Raw genomic sequence first — 17163 nt, 5'->3', positions numbered from 1 at the left:
AGCAATCATTAACTCCAGGTTAAACATCAACAAAAAAAAGTTAGGCAGAAAAGGAAAATAAAACTAAGCAAATGAAAAATACAAAGCAATCATTAACTCCAGCTAAAACAAAAATGTTATGCAAGAGAGGGCTCTTCTGTGAAAAGCCTTAACATAGTCACACTGTCAATAATGAATGTTCATCTTGTCAAGGGTGATGAAGCTATCCTCCAACTCTAAAATAAAATGCAAATTTGAACTTCCTGCTCACTTGAGCAAAGGAGGACTTTGCTGTTTAGGCACTATCCCAGAGCACTGGAGCCAGGAGGGCAGGGATTGGCCAGTCATCCAGACTGGGGGTGACATCATTCATCATCCCTTGAAGGGGACTGGGTGAGAGACAATACGGTTGATTGGCCAGCACACAGAAGCTGCTTAATTGAGTGTGTCTATCTCTGATTGGTTGAGTTTCAGCTAGGAACTGACACTGACTGGTTGGCTGCAAAGCATATTCCTTGAAGTCAGCTGTTGTCTTTCCATTGAAAAAGTTTAAAACTGGTCTGCTGTTGTTTGTTACCATGGCTACAGAACAATGGGTCTTTTCCTAGCAGTGTGGGAACGTCTGTATTCTCAATCCATGCAGAATTAGGATGTAACTGATGTTGTTGATAATGGGGGATGGAAAGTGTTAGAACATGTGTGTCTTGCCGCCTAAATAAATGTGAATGAAAAATAGCTCCCCACTTTCCATGGTAAGTAGTAAAAGAATATTACCCAGAACTGGAAAATCAAAAGTTAGCAATGTAAGCATTTTATTTAGAATTGTGAACATAGCATCAAAAGAACTGTTGAAAATTGGTTTTCTCTGGGGAACAGAAAACCATGATGAGGGGCAAGGAGACTGCTGTTTTGCATAACAAAACTAGTTGGGCTGTTAGACTCTTCAAACCCCATGTATTCATAACTTTGATAAAAGTTGTGGGATTTTTTTTATAAGATTTGCTTTAATTTTCACCTAGAGTTTTCAAAATACACATTGAAATGTTTCTCTACAAAAAGACAGTTTTGTTTCTAGCACTTCAAAGCAGTTAACAAGATTTTTGTATCCAGTCTCTTTCCTGTTAATAAATGAAGGATGCACCATTGCTTTCCAGGTACAAAATTTCCCCTTTGTTAACATCTCTCACTTCACTGTGACATCTGAGGATATGGCAAATCTTTAGGTGGCTGCCTCAAGACACACCACACAGTGTGAGTCAACCTTCACAAAGCCCTTTCAGCTAAGTGGACATCCCTCACACTGACCTGAACCCCTCAACTCAGGATGAGAACAACATTTTATGTAGCAATATTTCCCAGTCCCTGGCACAAGGCCTGGCCAGTAACAGAAGAGGTAGACTAAATAATTCCTTTAATGCAGAAGATGGCATTAAGGCAGCTTTTCTTCCTGTGCCCCAAGTCTCAGGAGAAGTGGCTTCTCTCCCTAGAGGTTGCACCCCCTGCCTACTGGTCAACAGGGATGCCATTTCACCCTGGGCTGCCAGCTCCCCATGCACAGGCAACACTCCGGAGTCCAGGACACAACTGACTTCACCACTGGCCTACTTGACACTGTCCCCTGAAATCCCAGCCCCTGACCTCCTACTTGGTCAGGAAGGGCACAGGGTCATAGGGCATGTAGTTGGCAGCAGTGGAGTGGATGGGCCAATGTGCAGTGGTGCAGGGGCCAGACTCCTCTAGAGTGAGCAGGACTTCTGTGTTAAACTTCAGGCAAGCCAATCGAGATCCCCTAGTGGCCCTATGAGGTCCTTGCCCCAGAGGTCTCCACCACATCACTGTGGCCGGGACTGGACATCATCAGGATTTGTCGGGCCTGAACAGACCATTCTGATGGTCGAGTGCAGCCGAAACAATGCAGAACCATTTGTGGTCCCCTTCGAGTCTCACACGGACTGCATGGGGTCGCAGAGCCTGACACTACTGAGCGGCTCTCACTTTCGAGTTTTCACACTCCTGTGAGCACCCCTTCACCAGGAAGAGATGATCTTTTCATTTCCCGGTGGATTTTGCCCCAAGAAAAGAACTGTCTCCCTTTTCCCTTCCCTCAGCAATAGCTTTGCAATTAACGAAAGGAGACCTGATACTGTTTTAAAGAAGCTGGTTCTTGGATGAATCCCACACGCTCGGCAGTTTGCATCCACTGTGATCGGATAAAGAGCACTTGGCCTGGAATAGACAAACTGCCTGGTGAAACAGATGCCCCTGGTGAGGAGAGTGACCCCAGCTCCAGGAGGGGAGGGGACTGGCAGTCACACAGTTCCCCCATCCCTGTGGTTGGCTGCCGCAGGCTGGCTACTCTCAAACCCTTGTGCTTGATGGCCCTGATGGCCTGTGCACTTGTCATGGGGATCTCAGTGCGTGGCGCCCTCCCCGACCGGGGGCCTCCGGCACAGCTGTTGGTCACAGGGCGAGTGGCCATGCCACTCTCTCTGTGTTCAGGGTCCTGCCTGGACTCTAGGGCTGCAGCCTTTGGGCTTGTCACCCCTTGGCGCTTTTCTAGCTCTTCCTGCTTCATGGCATTAGCTCACCCCAGGAGAGCTGCTTCTCTGCACTGATCTGGACTCTCACAGGCACCTGAGAGGCACACGTGGTCCTCCTCTGCTTACAGGTGAGCAAACTGAGGCGCAGGAGGAAAAAACTAGACCATCCTTGCCCGAGGAAGGAGCTGGCACATCAGACTTCAAAGCCCTTCCTGGGAAGCCTTAACCTACAGCTTTGAAAGCCATAACTTCTCCAAGGAGCTTTTCCAGCCCACTGGCAGCTAAACCCAGAAGAGATGAAGATCCAGGGCCCTTCTCAGGAGGGGTGGGAGTCCCCCATGGAGAAGTCAGGTTTCGGGATTACTCACAGAAAAGGACCCTGGACTGGAGAAAGACACCTGTTCTTGATAGAATCCTGTCTCCAATCCAGGCCCAAGCCTGGGGAGGGGTGGCTGATGAATCGGTGAAGGGTGTGGGGTTTTCCCCAGGCTACAAATGCATAGTGCCTTAGTTGGCCCCCTCCCCCAAACCCTTGTGTCTGGTTTTTGGCATAATAGATGGTTTTGTGGATGAATTAACTTCCAGAAGCTTCCTCTAACCCTGCATCCCTGCCAAAACCCTGTTCAAGCCTCTTACTTCCAACCCAGCTCTGAAATCCCATTTCACTTCCTGGTTGAAAGAGCCAAGCCCTGGGAGACTAATTCTTCAGTCTTAGCTGTATTTTTAAGTCCGCTCAGAGAGTGTGGTGAAATCAAGGGAACTAGCACATTTGAATTTAGAATTTACATGCGCCAGCTGTTAGCCTAGGCCCCCAGGATGGGGCTATTAGTCAGTCAGACCTGTTCCCTGCTCTGGCAGAAGGGGGTGCCTGGGGCCCAATATTCATTCATGTGTTTATCCTTTCCACCCATGAGTGGTTACTGGTCACCTGCCCTGTGCCAGCTCTTTCCTAGGTGCTGGGATTCAGGACCTGAGGCCTCATTCTGTCAGGTGAGATGCACAGGTAGAATGTGACATTGTGTGCTAGGCAGGAGGAATAGAGCAGGAGAGGAAGTGCAGGGTGGGGGCGGGGGTGAAATTTGTGAGGCCTCTTGAGAAGGTGGCTTTTTAAAAGGGAAGGGACAACGTGGAACTGCATGCGGACTCTCACCCAAGGAGGAGGCAGAGTAACCAGCAAAGAGCAGAGGCTCCAGGAGCCAGCAGGGAGAGGGGCAGCGGAGGCCCCTGGGAGAAGGCCAGAAGGCTTCTATAGGGCAGAGCAGACCTGGAGGGGCTGAGCAGAGGCAGGCCATGGCCTGACCTGGAGGACCTCTTTGCTGCTGTGATGGGAAAGGCCTGCAGGGGGTGAAGACAGAAGCGTGTGACGCTCCTAGGTGAGCACAGTGGTCCTCCCAGCTGCCGTAGCAAACCCCACAGATGCCACTTCTCTCAGTGTCACCTCGAGGTTGTCCCTCTGCACATGTGTGTCTCCTAACCTCCTCTTCTTATATGGACTCCACTCACACTGGGTTAGGGCCCACCTCCCAGCAACTTCGGCTCACCTTACATCTTTGAAGTCTCCATCTCCAAATACAGTCGCCTTCTGTGGTCCTGGGTCTGGGATGCCACGTGTGGATTCTGTGGGGGAAGGTGGCGCGGCTCAACCCATGCAGTGACAATGACAGGAACCAGACGCGAGGTCATGGCTGGGACCACAGTGGCAGGGAGGATGGTGGGAAAGGGTCTGACCCCGCAGGCAGGTGCTAAGGTAGGGCGTGCGAGCAGTCTGCCCCAAGGCAAGGCAAAGGGGGTGCACTGCCATGAGACAATTTAACATCTAAGAATGGAAAACTCTAAATATTATCACTGAGAAAATAGTCCTCCTTCAAAAATATTTTGTCTAATTTTTAAAGAATGGCTGCAAATACTATTGAATTTTATTAATACATCTATAAACTTCAAATCTGCACATTTGGTCAACAATGTGTTCTATGTGAATGTTAATTCAGAGAACTGTCACTCCCAAAGTTGACTGCCCCCTTCTTCCAGGATCAAGTCACGCCTAAGTTCCTGTGGCTCTGAACCATGCAAGCTCACTTAGGGTCCAGATCAGGTCTCTAGATCTTGCATTTAAAGAGTAGGGTTGAAACAAATTTCGACAGCACTGCAATTACGAAGGCAAGGCAACAGTATGTGAGTTCCTTCAACTCTGTCATTTCATGTGACCACTTGGGATATTTTGTGTGTGTACATTTAAAATTTGAAGTAAAACAGTACAGACTGTGAAATGTGACATTTTTGTTTTGCAAGAAAATATTTTAATTCATATGCAAACTATTATTGATGGTAAACCATATTTTTAACTGAAATTTAGCCTTTTATAATTGTTAAGTGATCATTTTAAAGCCAAAGAACTAATAAAAGAAATAAAATATTGCATCAGTGATATCTTGCAGCAGTTGCCTGAAGTGTGCCTCTGTTGACTGACTATTTTACTGAAATTCATTCATTTCTTATTGGTATCACTATATACACATGCACTTCCCGGGAGGCACTAGTGGTAAAGAACCTGTCTGCTAATGCAGGAGACACAAGAGACATGGGTTTGATGGATCAGTAAGCTCCCCTGAAGGAGAAAATGGCCACCTCCTCGGATTCTTGCTTGGAAAATCCCATGGACAGAGCAGCTAGGCAGGCTACAGTCCATAGTGTCACAAAGAGTCAGACACGACTGAAGCAACTTAGCAGGCAAGCGTGCAGTCAATGTAAACACAAAGTTCCCTTTAAGAAAATTTGCAGTCGTTTCTGGACCTTATTACTTGTTTTGTTTTGTGATTATTACTGAATATAATTTTGTCACACAGAAGAGGATGTCAGTTTGAGTTGCCATAAGAGCATCAATGAAAAAATATAACCTGCCATATCAGTAAGCAAAGGATATTGCATCCATGAAGCCATCCCAGTACAGCCATCCCAACAGTGAGCCCTGAGGGAACTCAGGACAGAAACAATATGCCCACCGTTTCACAGTCAGCCTCTGCAGCCAGTCCTCCTCCCAGCGGTGCGTCCTGAGGAGACTCAGGGTGAGAAAGCACAGGATGCTGGCCCCAGATAGCTGAGGCACACATCAAAGGAATGACTTCAGTGAGCTCTGATGCTTGCATCTTCCCATACAAAAAAAAAAGGTGCTAAGTTCATTAACATGAGACATCTGGTTTTCTTTAATTAACAGTAATCTTTTGATGTTCCAACTACCTGGTCTTTGTTGCAAAAACTCCTATAAATGCTGGCTCCTCCCTTGCCTCTTCAGAGAGGTCCCTTAGAGCATCTGAATATCTGCGTCCTAGGCTTAAATTCTCCATTTTGTCCACCAAACAAAACATAATCCTCAACTTTCAGGATGTGCATTTTTTTTCAGGGCACAACAGAGCACCATAGATGTGGATGATTTAAACAACAGACTATTCCTCATGGTTCTGGAGAATGCAAGTCCAAATTAGGGAGCCAGCATGGTCGAGTTCACTATGAAGTCTCTCTTCCATGACCTTATATGGCCTTTTATGTTGAATGCATGCACAGAGATTTGTGTCTCTTTATCTTCTAAAATGGCACTAATCCTGTCCTGGGGACTCCACCCTCATGGCCTAATTACCTCCCAGAGGCCCTACCTTCAAACATTGTCAAGCTGCAGATAAGAGCTTCAACAGGTGAGTTTAAAAAAGACACAAACATAGAATCCACACAAGGGCGGTATTGAAAAAAGGATTAACTGCTGCTGTCAAATGTGCTGCGATTTGAATGTCCTTTGAGGTGGAGCCACTACCAAGGTAAGAGAAACCCAAGTAAGAGGGTAGGTATTGCAAGAGGGCATCACAGGGCAGACACACTGAAATCATAATCACAGAAACTAGTCGATCTGATCACATGGACCACAGCTTTGTCTAACTCAATGAAATTAAGCAATGCCATGTGGAGCCACCAAAGACAGGTGGGTCATGGTGGAGAGGTCTGACAGAACGTGGTCCACTGGAGAAGGGAATGGCAAACCACTTCAGTATACTTGCCTTGAGAACCTCATGAACAGTATCAAAAGGCAAAATGATAGGATACTAAATGAGGAATTCCCCAGGTTGGTAGGTGCCCAATATGCTACTGGAGATCAGGGGAGAAATAAATCCAGAAAGAATGAAGGGATGGACACAAAGCAAAAGCAATACCCAGTTGTGGATGTGACTGATGACAGAAGCAAGGTCCAATGCTGTAAGAGCAATACTGCATAGGAACCTGGAATGTTAGGTCCATGAATCAAGGCAAATTAAGTTCAGTTCAGTCGCTCAGTAGTGTACGATTCTCCACGACCCCATGAATCACAGCACGCCAGGCCTCCCTGTCCATCACCAACTCCCGGAGTTCACTCAAACTCATGTCCACAGAGTCGGTGATGCCATCCAGCCATCTCATTCTCTGTCGTCCCCTTCTCCTCCTGCCCCCAACATTTCCCAGCATCGGAGACTTTTCCAGTGAGTCAACTTGTCGTATGAGGTGGCCAAAGTATTGCAGTTTCAGCTTTAGCATCAGTCCTTCCAATGAACACCCAGGATTGATCTTTAGAATGAACTGGTTGGATCTCCTTGCAGTCCAAGGGACTCTCAAGAGTCTTCTCCAACACCAAGTTCAATAGCATCGATTCTTCGGCGCTCAGCTTTCTTCACAGTCCAACTCTCACATCCATACATGACCACGGGAAAAACCATAGCCTTGACTAGATGGACCTTGGTGGGCAAAGTAACGTCTCTGCTTTTTAATATACTATCAAGTTTGGTCATAACTTTCCTTCCAAGGAGTAAGCGTCTTTTAATTTCCCGGCTGCAATCAGCATCCGCAGTGAGTTTGGAGGGTGAACGTAGACATTCTAGGAAGCAGTGAACTAAAATGGACTGGAATTGGTGAATTTAACTCAGATGACCATTATATCTACTACTGTGGGCAGGAATCCCATAGAAGAAATGGAGTAGCCATCATGGTCGACAAGAGTCCGAAATGCAGTACTTGGATGCAATCTTAAAAACGACAGAATGATTTCTGTTCGTTTCCAAGGCAAACCATTCAATATTACTGTCATTAAATATTACAGTAATCCAAGCCTATGCCCCAACCAGTAACACTGAAGAAGCCGAAGTTGAACGGTTCTATGAAGACATACAAGACCTTTTAGAACTAACACCCAAAAAAGATATCCTTTTCATTATAGGGGACTGGAATGCAAAAGTAGGAAGTCAAGAAACACCTGGAGTAACAGGCAAATTTGGCCTTGGGGTACGGAATGAAGCAGGGCAAAGGCTAATAAATAGAGTTTTGCCAAGAGAACGCACTGGTCATACAAACACCCTCTTCCAACAATACAAGAGAAGACTCTACACATGGATATCACCAGATGGTCAACACCGAAATCAGATTGATTATGTTCTTTGCAGCCAAAGATGGAGAAGCTGTATACAGTTAGTGAAAACAAGACCAGGAGCTGACTGTGGCTCAGATCATGAACTCCTTATTGCCAAATTCAGACTTAAATTGAAGAAAGTAGGGAAAACACTAGACTATTCAGGTATGATCTAAATCAAATCCCTCATGATTATACAGTGGAAGTGAGAAATAGATTTAAGGGACTAGATCTGATAGATAGAGTGCCTGATGAACTATGGATGGAGGTTCATGACATTGTATGGGAGACAGGGATCAAGACCATCCCCATGGAAAAGAAATGCAAAAAAGCAAAATGGCTGTCTGAGGAGGCCTTACAAATAGCTGAGGAAATAAGAGAAGCTAAAGGCAAAGGAGAAAAGGAAAGATATAAGCATCTGAATGCAGAGTTCCATAGAATAGCAAGGAGAGATAAGAAAGGCTTCCTCAGTGATCAATGCAAAGAAATAGAGGAAAACAACAGGATAGGAAAAACAAGAGATCTCTTCAAGAAACTTAGAGATTCCAAGGGAACATTTCATGCAAAGATGGGCTCGATAAAGGACAGAAATGGTATGGACCTAACAGAAGCAGAAGATATTAAGAAGAGGTGGCAAGAATACACAGAAGAACTGTACAAAGAAGATCTTCATGACCAAGATAATCACAATGGTGTGATCACTCACCTAGAGCCAGACATCTTGGAATGTGAAGTCAAGTGGGCCTTAGAAAGCATCACTACGAACAAAGCTAGTGGAGGTGATGGAATTCCAGTTGAGCTATTTCAAATCCTGAAAGATGATGCTGTGAAAGCACTGCACTCAATATGCCAGCAAATTTGGAAAACTCAGCAGTGGCCACTGGACTGGAAAAGGTCAGTGTTCATTCCAATTCCAAAGAAAGGCAATGCCAAAGAATGCTCAAACTACCACACAATTGCACTCATCTCACACGCTAGTAAAATTCTCAACATTCTCCAAGCCAGGCTTCAGCAATACATGAACCATGAACTTCCAGATGTTCAGGCTGGTTTTAGAAAAGGCAGAGGAACCAATGATCAAATTGCCAACATCCTCTGGATCACGGAAAAAGCAAAGAGTTCCAGAAAAATATCTATTTCTGCTTTATTGACTATGCCAAAGCCTTTGACTGTGTGGATCACAATAAACTGTAGAAAATTCTGAAGGACCTGCCTCCTGAGAAACCTATATGCAGGTCAGGAAGCAACAGTTAGAACTGGACATGGAACAACAACTGGTTCCAAATAGGAAAAGGAGTACGTCAAGGCTGTATATTGTCACTTGTATATTTAACTTGTATGCAGAGTACATCGTGAGGAACGCTGGGCTGGAGGAAGCACATGGTGGAATCAAGATTGCTGGGAAAAATACCAATAATCTTAGATATGAAGATGACACCACCATTATGGCAGAAAGTGAAGAGGAACTCAAAAGCCTCTTGATGAAAGTGAAAGAGGAGAGTGAAAAAGTTGGCTTAAACTCAAATTTCAGAATACTAAGATCATGGCATCTGGTCCCATCTGTTCAGTTCAGTTCAGTTCAGTCCCTCAGTTGTGTCCGACTCTCCACAACCCCATGAATCACAGCACACCAGGCCTCCCTGTCGATCACCAACTCCCGGAGTTCACTCAAACTCATGTCCACAGAGTCAGTGATGCCATCCAGCCATCTCATTCTCCGTCGTCCCCTTCTCCTCCTGCCCCCAACCTTTCCCAGCATCAGAGTCTTTTCCAGTGAGTCAACTTGTCGCATGAGGTGGCCAAAGTATTGGAGTTTCAGCTTTAGCATCAGTCCTTCCAATGAACATCCAGGATTGATCTCCTTTAGAATGGACTGGTTAGATCTCCTTGCAGTATAAGGGACTCTCAAGAGTCTTCTCCAACACCACAGTTCAAAAGCATCGATTCTTCGGCGATCAGCTTTCTTCACAGTCCAACTCTCACATCCATACATGACCACGGGAAAAACCATTGCTTTGACTAGACGGACCTTGGTTGGCAAAGTAATGTCTGTACTTTTTAATATACTATCTAGGTTGGTCATAACTTTCCTTCCAAGGAGTAAGCGTCTTTTAATTTCATGGCTGCAATCAGCATCTGCAGTGATTTTGGAGCCCAAAAAAATAAAGTCTGACACTGTTTCCACTGTTTCTCCATCTATTTCCCATGAAGTGATGGGACCAGATGCCATGATCTTTGTTTTCTGAATGTTGAGCTTCAAGCCAACCTTTTCACTCTCCTCTTCCACTTTCATCAAGAGGCTTTTGAGTTCCTCTTCACTTTCTGCCATAAGGGTAGTGTCATCTTCATATCTGAGGTTATTGATATTTCTCCCAGCAATCTTGATTCCAGCTTGTGCTTCTTCCAGCCCAGCGTTCCTCATGATGTACTCTGCATACAAGTTAAATAATCAAGGTGACAATATACAACCTTGACGTACACCTTTTCCTATTTGGAACCAGTCTGTTGTTCCATGTACAGTTCTAACTGTTGCTTCCTGACCTGCATACAAGAATGTTCCACAGTTTATTGTGATCCACACAGTCAAAGGCTTTGGCATAGTCAATGAAGCAGAAATAGATGTTTTTCTGAAACTCTCTTGCTTTCTCCATGATCCAGCGGATGTTGGCAATTTGATCTCTGGTGCCTCTGCCTTTTCTAAAACCTGCTTGAACATCTGGGAGTTCACGGTTTACATACTGCTGAAGCCTGGCTTGGAGAATTTTGAGCATGACTTTACTAGCGTGTGAGATGAGTGCCATCACTTCATGGTAAATAGATGGAGAAGCAGTGGAAACAGTGTCAGACTTTATTTTGGGGGGCTCCAAAATCACTGCGGATGCTGATTGCAGCCATGAAATTAAAAAAATGCTTAGTCGTTGGAAGGAAAGTTTTGACCAACCTAGAATGCATATTAAAGAGCAGAGACGTTATTTTTCCAACCAAGGTCCTTCTAGTCAAGGCTATGGTTTTTCCAGTGGTCATGTATGGATGTGAGAGTTGGACTATGAAGAAGGCTGATCGCTGAAGAATTAATGCTTTTGAATTGTGGTGTTGGAGAAGACTCTTGAGAGTCCCTTGTACTGCAAGGAGATCCAACCAGTCCATTATAAAAGAGATCAGCCCTGGGTGTTCATTGGAAGGGCTGATGCTAAAGCTGAAACTCCAATACTCTGGCCACCTCATGGGACGAGTTGACTCACTGGAAAAGACTGTGATGCTGGGAGGGATTGGTGGCCGGAGGAGAAGGGGACGACAGAGAATGAGATGACTGGATGGTATCACTGACTCGATGAACATGAGTTTGAGTTGGTGATGGACAGGGAGGCCTGGCGTGCTGTGATTCATGGGATCGCAAAGCGTTATACATGACTGAGCAACTGAACTGAACTGATCTTGAAGTGGAGCCAACAGGTAATAAATGAACCCAAGTGTGAGAGTGGCAGAGACATCAAGGGTAGGCCGAGTGTGAACGGCTGCACTGGACCCTGCAAGAGAGGCAGCTCTGTCACTGGTGGGATTGGGAACTTGGTTTTCAGACATGTTCCCTGCTGAGGTGTCTGCTGGACATCCCCGTGGAGATTTCAAACAAGTGGACAGATACCCAGGCAGGCTGAGAACCCAGAGGAGAGGGTAATGTGGGAAATACCAGTGTTTCCATGCGATTTAAAACCAGGAGACTACAGGGTGTTGCCTCATGCAAATAACAAAACCACAAGTACAGCTATTTAAGGTGTCATGGACACGCTTCAGAGACATGGATCCCTGACCTAGTCTGAGAGCATAGCACGTGACCTTGGGAAGCACAGCATGGTGAGGCCAGGCTAGCCAGACAAAGGCCTGGAGGAGTGGGCAGCACGGAGCTCTTAAGAAGCAGGAAAAGGCCAGTGATGAGTGAACTCCGGGAGCCAGGACTCCACTTGTACCATGGATCAGGAATTTTGTCAACAGAGCTATTGGAAAAGATTGAAGAGTTCTAAGTACCAAAGTGACATGATCCAAGGGGAGTTTTTAAAGGCTCAAATAAGCTGCTTTGTGGAGAATGGATTACAGTGCCAAAGGCATCCATCCAGGTGAGAAATTACTTGTTTGGACTAGAGGGCTATCTGGAGAGATGGGGAAGGTGGTTAGGCTAAGAACCATGAAGCAGGCAAAACAGCACAGGAGGTGGTGGGGGACAGAAGTAGAGGGAATAGAGTAGAAAGGGTTTGCCTGGGCAGATGGGGTGGCAGGGGTGGACAGTGCCCTGTGCCTGGGGGACGATGAAGTGCCAGATCAGGGAAAAGTCCAGCTCAGTGGAAACACACTCAGTGCTGGCATGGCACCGATGACCCCATGAGGAGGCGTCAGCCAGCCACAATGTCAGAACTGGGGCTTAGAGAGACAGACTGAGCAGAAGGGAGAGCCGGCTGTTGACAGGTCGTGAATGGCTGGCAGGCACTACTATATGGGTAGGTGAGATCTCTCAGAACTGACCCTGAGCAGGAAGACTGAGAGCCTAGGGGACAGAGACCAGACCTTTGAGTCCAGTGAAGCAGGGGAGCCAGCAAAGGAGAGAGGGTTGGGGAGAAAGATAGGTGCAGAAAAGCTGGGTGTATCCTGGCCATCAAGAGGAGAGGCTGCCTCAGGAGGAAGGCAGCTGAGTGCTCTATGAAGTAAGATGCAAGACAAGATGCAAGGACCAGTGTGCAGGACTAATAGCCACAGCCATTCCTGATGACCCCGGGAGCAACTCCTAGCAGAGATGGGCTGAGGAGTGAAAGGGAAGTGAAGCAAGCTAGCAGGTGCAGACAGCTCTACCAGGAAGCCTAGTGCCAGACTCTACAGTGGACAGCAACCAAGGTGATAAACACCCTACTCTGGGCGGTCAGTGTGCAGACAGAGCTAAGGGCATTCTGTGTATTCACTCCCTTAATCTCTGCAACAGTCCTGTAAAACAGTGACAAATATTCCTGAAACACAATCAGAGGGACTGGGAAACAACAGTTAAAGCCTCACTGTCTATAAGAATATAGGGAGGGTGGGGTCTGAATTTGAACTCTGGGCTGAGGTTGTGCCTATGCTGACCCATGACCAGGAAGGTGGTGGCAACATGCAGAAGGAACAGAGAGTCTGGCTTGAGGCAGGATCCTGGTCCCAGGTCTCTCTGTGCCCCAGTTTCTAAGATGAAGGTAGCAATCCTTCCTTTTTCACAGAGTTCCTTGGTAGATGAAATGAGATTCAGGCATCTGTTTAACAACTTGAGCTTACACCTCATGGGGGAGCCCAAACAGTAATGGAAGATGTGGACAGACCTGGGGCCCGGGTGAAGAGAGAGTCAGTGGGACTTGCTGTTGGGTCAACTGTAGAGGTTTCAGTTCAGTTCAGTTCAGTTGCTCAGTTGTGTCCAACTCTTTATGACCCATGAACCGCAGCACGCCAGGCCTCCCTGTCCATCACCAACTCCCAAAGGCCAGTGAGTGGGGTGCAGGATGAATGGATGAAGAGGAGTTAGAGTTAGCGTCAGAAACATCTCTGATCATGATAGGGAATAATAATGAAAAAAAAAGGAATAATAATGAACCCAATTTGGAGCCCATATAATTTTCAACATTAGACTTTCAGTAGGTACAACATTTCACTGCTTACAGAGAGGAGCCCGAAGAAGGGTGAGAGCAGTGAGCCCAAAGCAGGACATGGGACAAGAGTTTGAATGTGAGCCCAGAAGTCCACCTTCCACTCAGGTCTTGGGTTCCTTGGGAGGTTGCCCCAGGCTATACACCAGGGTAGCTGAGAAGTTGAAATCCCCAGGGCATCTCCACACCTAGAGAGAGCCTGCGAGCTGTAAGCACATGGATTCTGCTTCCCCTCCCTGAGCTGGCTGCCAGCCCTAGCTCATCTACTACCTCATTGGTCTGTTCACATACACATTTGTTTAAAAAGCCACTAATGTTGACAATTAAATTGACTTCATGTTGGGTTCATTATTATTCCTGATCAGAACTGTTTCTGATACTGACTCTAATAAAGTCTGGATCTGATCAGACCTATACTGTATCCAAAAACTTGGGTCTGAACTGGACCCTGGTCTCACTCAGGAGGACAGACAAGGAGGCAAAGCAGAGAGTGATGAGTTCAGGGGTAGAGGGGCCTGTTGGGACTGGGGCAGCGGGTCATGAGGAAGGGCCTCGTTTGATTTTGTTGGGGGGAGAGGGGAAGTGACACATGTGCTGACTCTTAGCAGCCAGATGCTGTTATCCAGTGAAGAGTGGATTTCAAGGGCTCAGAAAGTAGAAGAGAAATCTTGCTCAGTCTGGTGGGTTTGGGTCCAAACTGGAGATGCTGGGCCTGGGCATGAGCTTTGGCTTTGGGCCTGGATTAACCATTTTTCAAGTCTACCCTTGGACTTGTTTCTCTTAATAGCCCTGGAAGGTTAGGACAATGTGGATAAACCCTGCTCAGAAAATCACCAGCCCAGGGCTTGACTCAGCTAAGATCACAAGCAAAAATAGTGACAGTGACAGGGAGAGAACATCCTTAGAAAGTGTTTATCATGCAACAGCCTCTCCCTGCAACTCTTTGCACACATGCTCTTCTTAACTGTCCTGGCTTTGAGCAGGGGGTGTCCATATGGGACAGGGGAGGAGGTGAGACTCAAGGAGGCTGAGCATGGCTCACTGGGCATACCTACTGAGGGCCACAGTTATTCAGTTGCTCTGTGTCAGGGTCAGGTGGCCCCCAGGGAAGCTGTCCCTATTGTGTATACCCACTGCTTAGAAGAGAGGCCCCCGTCTTTCTGAGCCTGCTGAGCTGTGGGAATCCACATGAAGCCCTGGCAGCTGCAGCCTTGGTGCCAGCAAGATGAGCCCTCACCTGAAGCAGCAACTGGTCAACAGAACAAGCGCTGTCCACAGCCTATTTCCAAGGTCCTTCTATCACTGCCCTGTGGTTTGATGTCCCTCTGAGCCATGCCCCCTCCTCTTATTTCTCTTCCAATCTTAGGCCACCGAGGACTCGATGTCCCTCAGTGCATCCTTGGGCTTCCCCACAAAGGCCCTCTGTGCCTGGGAGGTGAGCCCACCTCCCAACAGACCCCAGAGATCTGGCAGCAGCAGGGAAAGTATCTTGTCTGGGGACCAGTTGAGAACATGCTCCAGCTCCCCGACTCTTCCAAGGACGACAAATGGCCTGAGAAGCCTAGGCGTTTCCCCAGCTGTGATCCATCCTACTCAGGAACACAAGCTTCACACAGAACAGCCTCAGATCACTGAAGAGCAAAGAGAGAAAGCCTAACACCCAGCCATGCAGCCAACCCACTCGCAGCCCTGCAAGCTGCAGCTGGAAGCATGCCCCATCTCAGGCAGGATCTGAAGCAAGATGCAGCATCAGGGAGGGCTGCTTCCCAGATGGGAGAACACAGCACATGTGTATGCTCGTAGGAATGAGCCAACAGCACCAGGGGATGACGATGGGAAAAAGAGAAGGAGAATGGGAAGTCCTGCCCACAGCCTCTGGCATGCACACTGAAGGGTCACCCTCCCATAGAGGGCTGTCAAACTGTACACTCTTCCCAGCCTGTAGAATCCTTGAAGGGCCCTGAATGTCAGCTGCTTTCTGAAATAAAGAAAGCAAAACTCTAAGATGCAGTAACCTTGGGACCCGATGAAATGACTCATCAAAGCATATGTCTTACCCTAGTTTGGGGGAGAATGCTTTTCTTTTCATTGAAAAATTTCTCACTGAAAAGAGAAAGTACCAGCTACTCAATAAGACTATAAAACAATAAAAACAATGGTGAATAACATGAGAAATACAAAATGTTCTACTGAAGCCTGTTATACAGAGTAAAGTAAGTCAGAAGGAGAAAAACAAATACCGTATTTAAATGCATATTTATGGACTCTAGAAAAATGGTACTGATGAACCTATTTGCACAGCAGGAATAGGGACACAGACACAGGGAACAGACTTGTGGACACAGTGGTGGTTGGGGGGAGAGGGTGGGGCGAACTGAAGCATACACATTACCATATGTAAAATAGATAGCTAATGGGAAGCTGCTCTATGACACAGCGAACTCAATCTGGTACTCTGTGACAACCTAGAGGGGTCGGGTGGGGAGGGGAGATTCAGGGTGGAGGAGACACACGTATGCTCATGACTGATTAGAACTGTTACACTGGAGAAGTCAACACAACACTGTAGAGCAATTATCCTCCAGTTAAAAATAAATTTTAAAATATAAATAAAATATTCTACTGCGCTCCAAATATGTACCAGAAACTGTTCTCGTCGCTGTGAGTAGAGCAGGATCCAGGAAGCCTACTGGGATAGAGGGATAAGAGGCAATAAGTGAGTAAGTGAAGCAGAAGGGGGTGGGCAGAGCCAAAGCACTCTTACAGTCCTCGTGGTATCTGGGGACAGGGTGCATGGCTGATTAGTCTTAGACTTGTTGACACGTTCAAAGTGTATGTGTTTAATCCATTTCACATTTTAAGTGGGTAAAATAGAGGTTTAGTCTCATTTTTTAACATGTGTAACTTGAATTTTCCCAGCACCATCTATTAAAGAGAGTATCTTCTCCATTGACTATTTCCAAACATAAGATCAGAAATCATAAAGCTCCTAGAAAAAAGCACAAGAAAAAAGTTTCTTGACATGGATCTTCAGAATGAATTTTTGGATATGACACTCAAAGCAAAATTAAAAGCAAACAAGTGAGGCTACATCAAACTAAAAACCTCTGCGCTTTTAACAAAATGAAAAGACAACCCACAGAATGGGGGAAAATAGTATTTTAAAATTACATATCAGATAAGGGATTAATATTCAAATTATATAAAGAACTCATTTAATTCAATAGCAAAAAAAAAAAAAATCACCAAATAATCCAATTAAAAAATGGACATAGGACCAACATAGATACTTTTCTAAAGATGATATAATGAAAGCCAACAGGTACATGAAAAGTTTCTCAACATCACTAATCTTCAGGGAAATGAAAATCAAAACCACAATCAGATATCACCTCACAACTGTTAGAATGTCTATAATCAAAAAGACAAGAGATAAATTCTGGCCAGGATATGGGGAGAAAGAAACCCTTGAGTGCCACTGGTGGGACTGGAAATTGGTGCAGCCATTATGGAAAACAGTATTCAGGTTCCTAAAAAGTTAAAATTAGAATCACTACATGATTCAGCAATG

Source organism: Moschus berezovskii, chromosome 2, assembly GCF_049115385.1.
Source record: "Moschus berezovskii isolate FMDL1 chromosome 2, NW_MosBer_1.0, whole genome shotgun sequence".
NCBI classification, from domain to species: Eukaryota; Metazoa; Chordata; class Mammalia; order Artiodactyla; family Moschidae; genus Moschus; species Moschus berezovskii.
The sequence above is the reverse complement of the archived record's forward strand: the minus strand, read 5'-3'. Positions refer to the sequence as shown.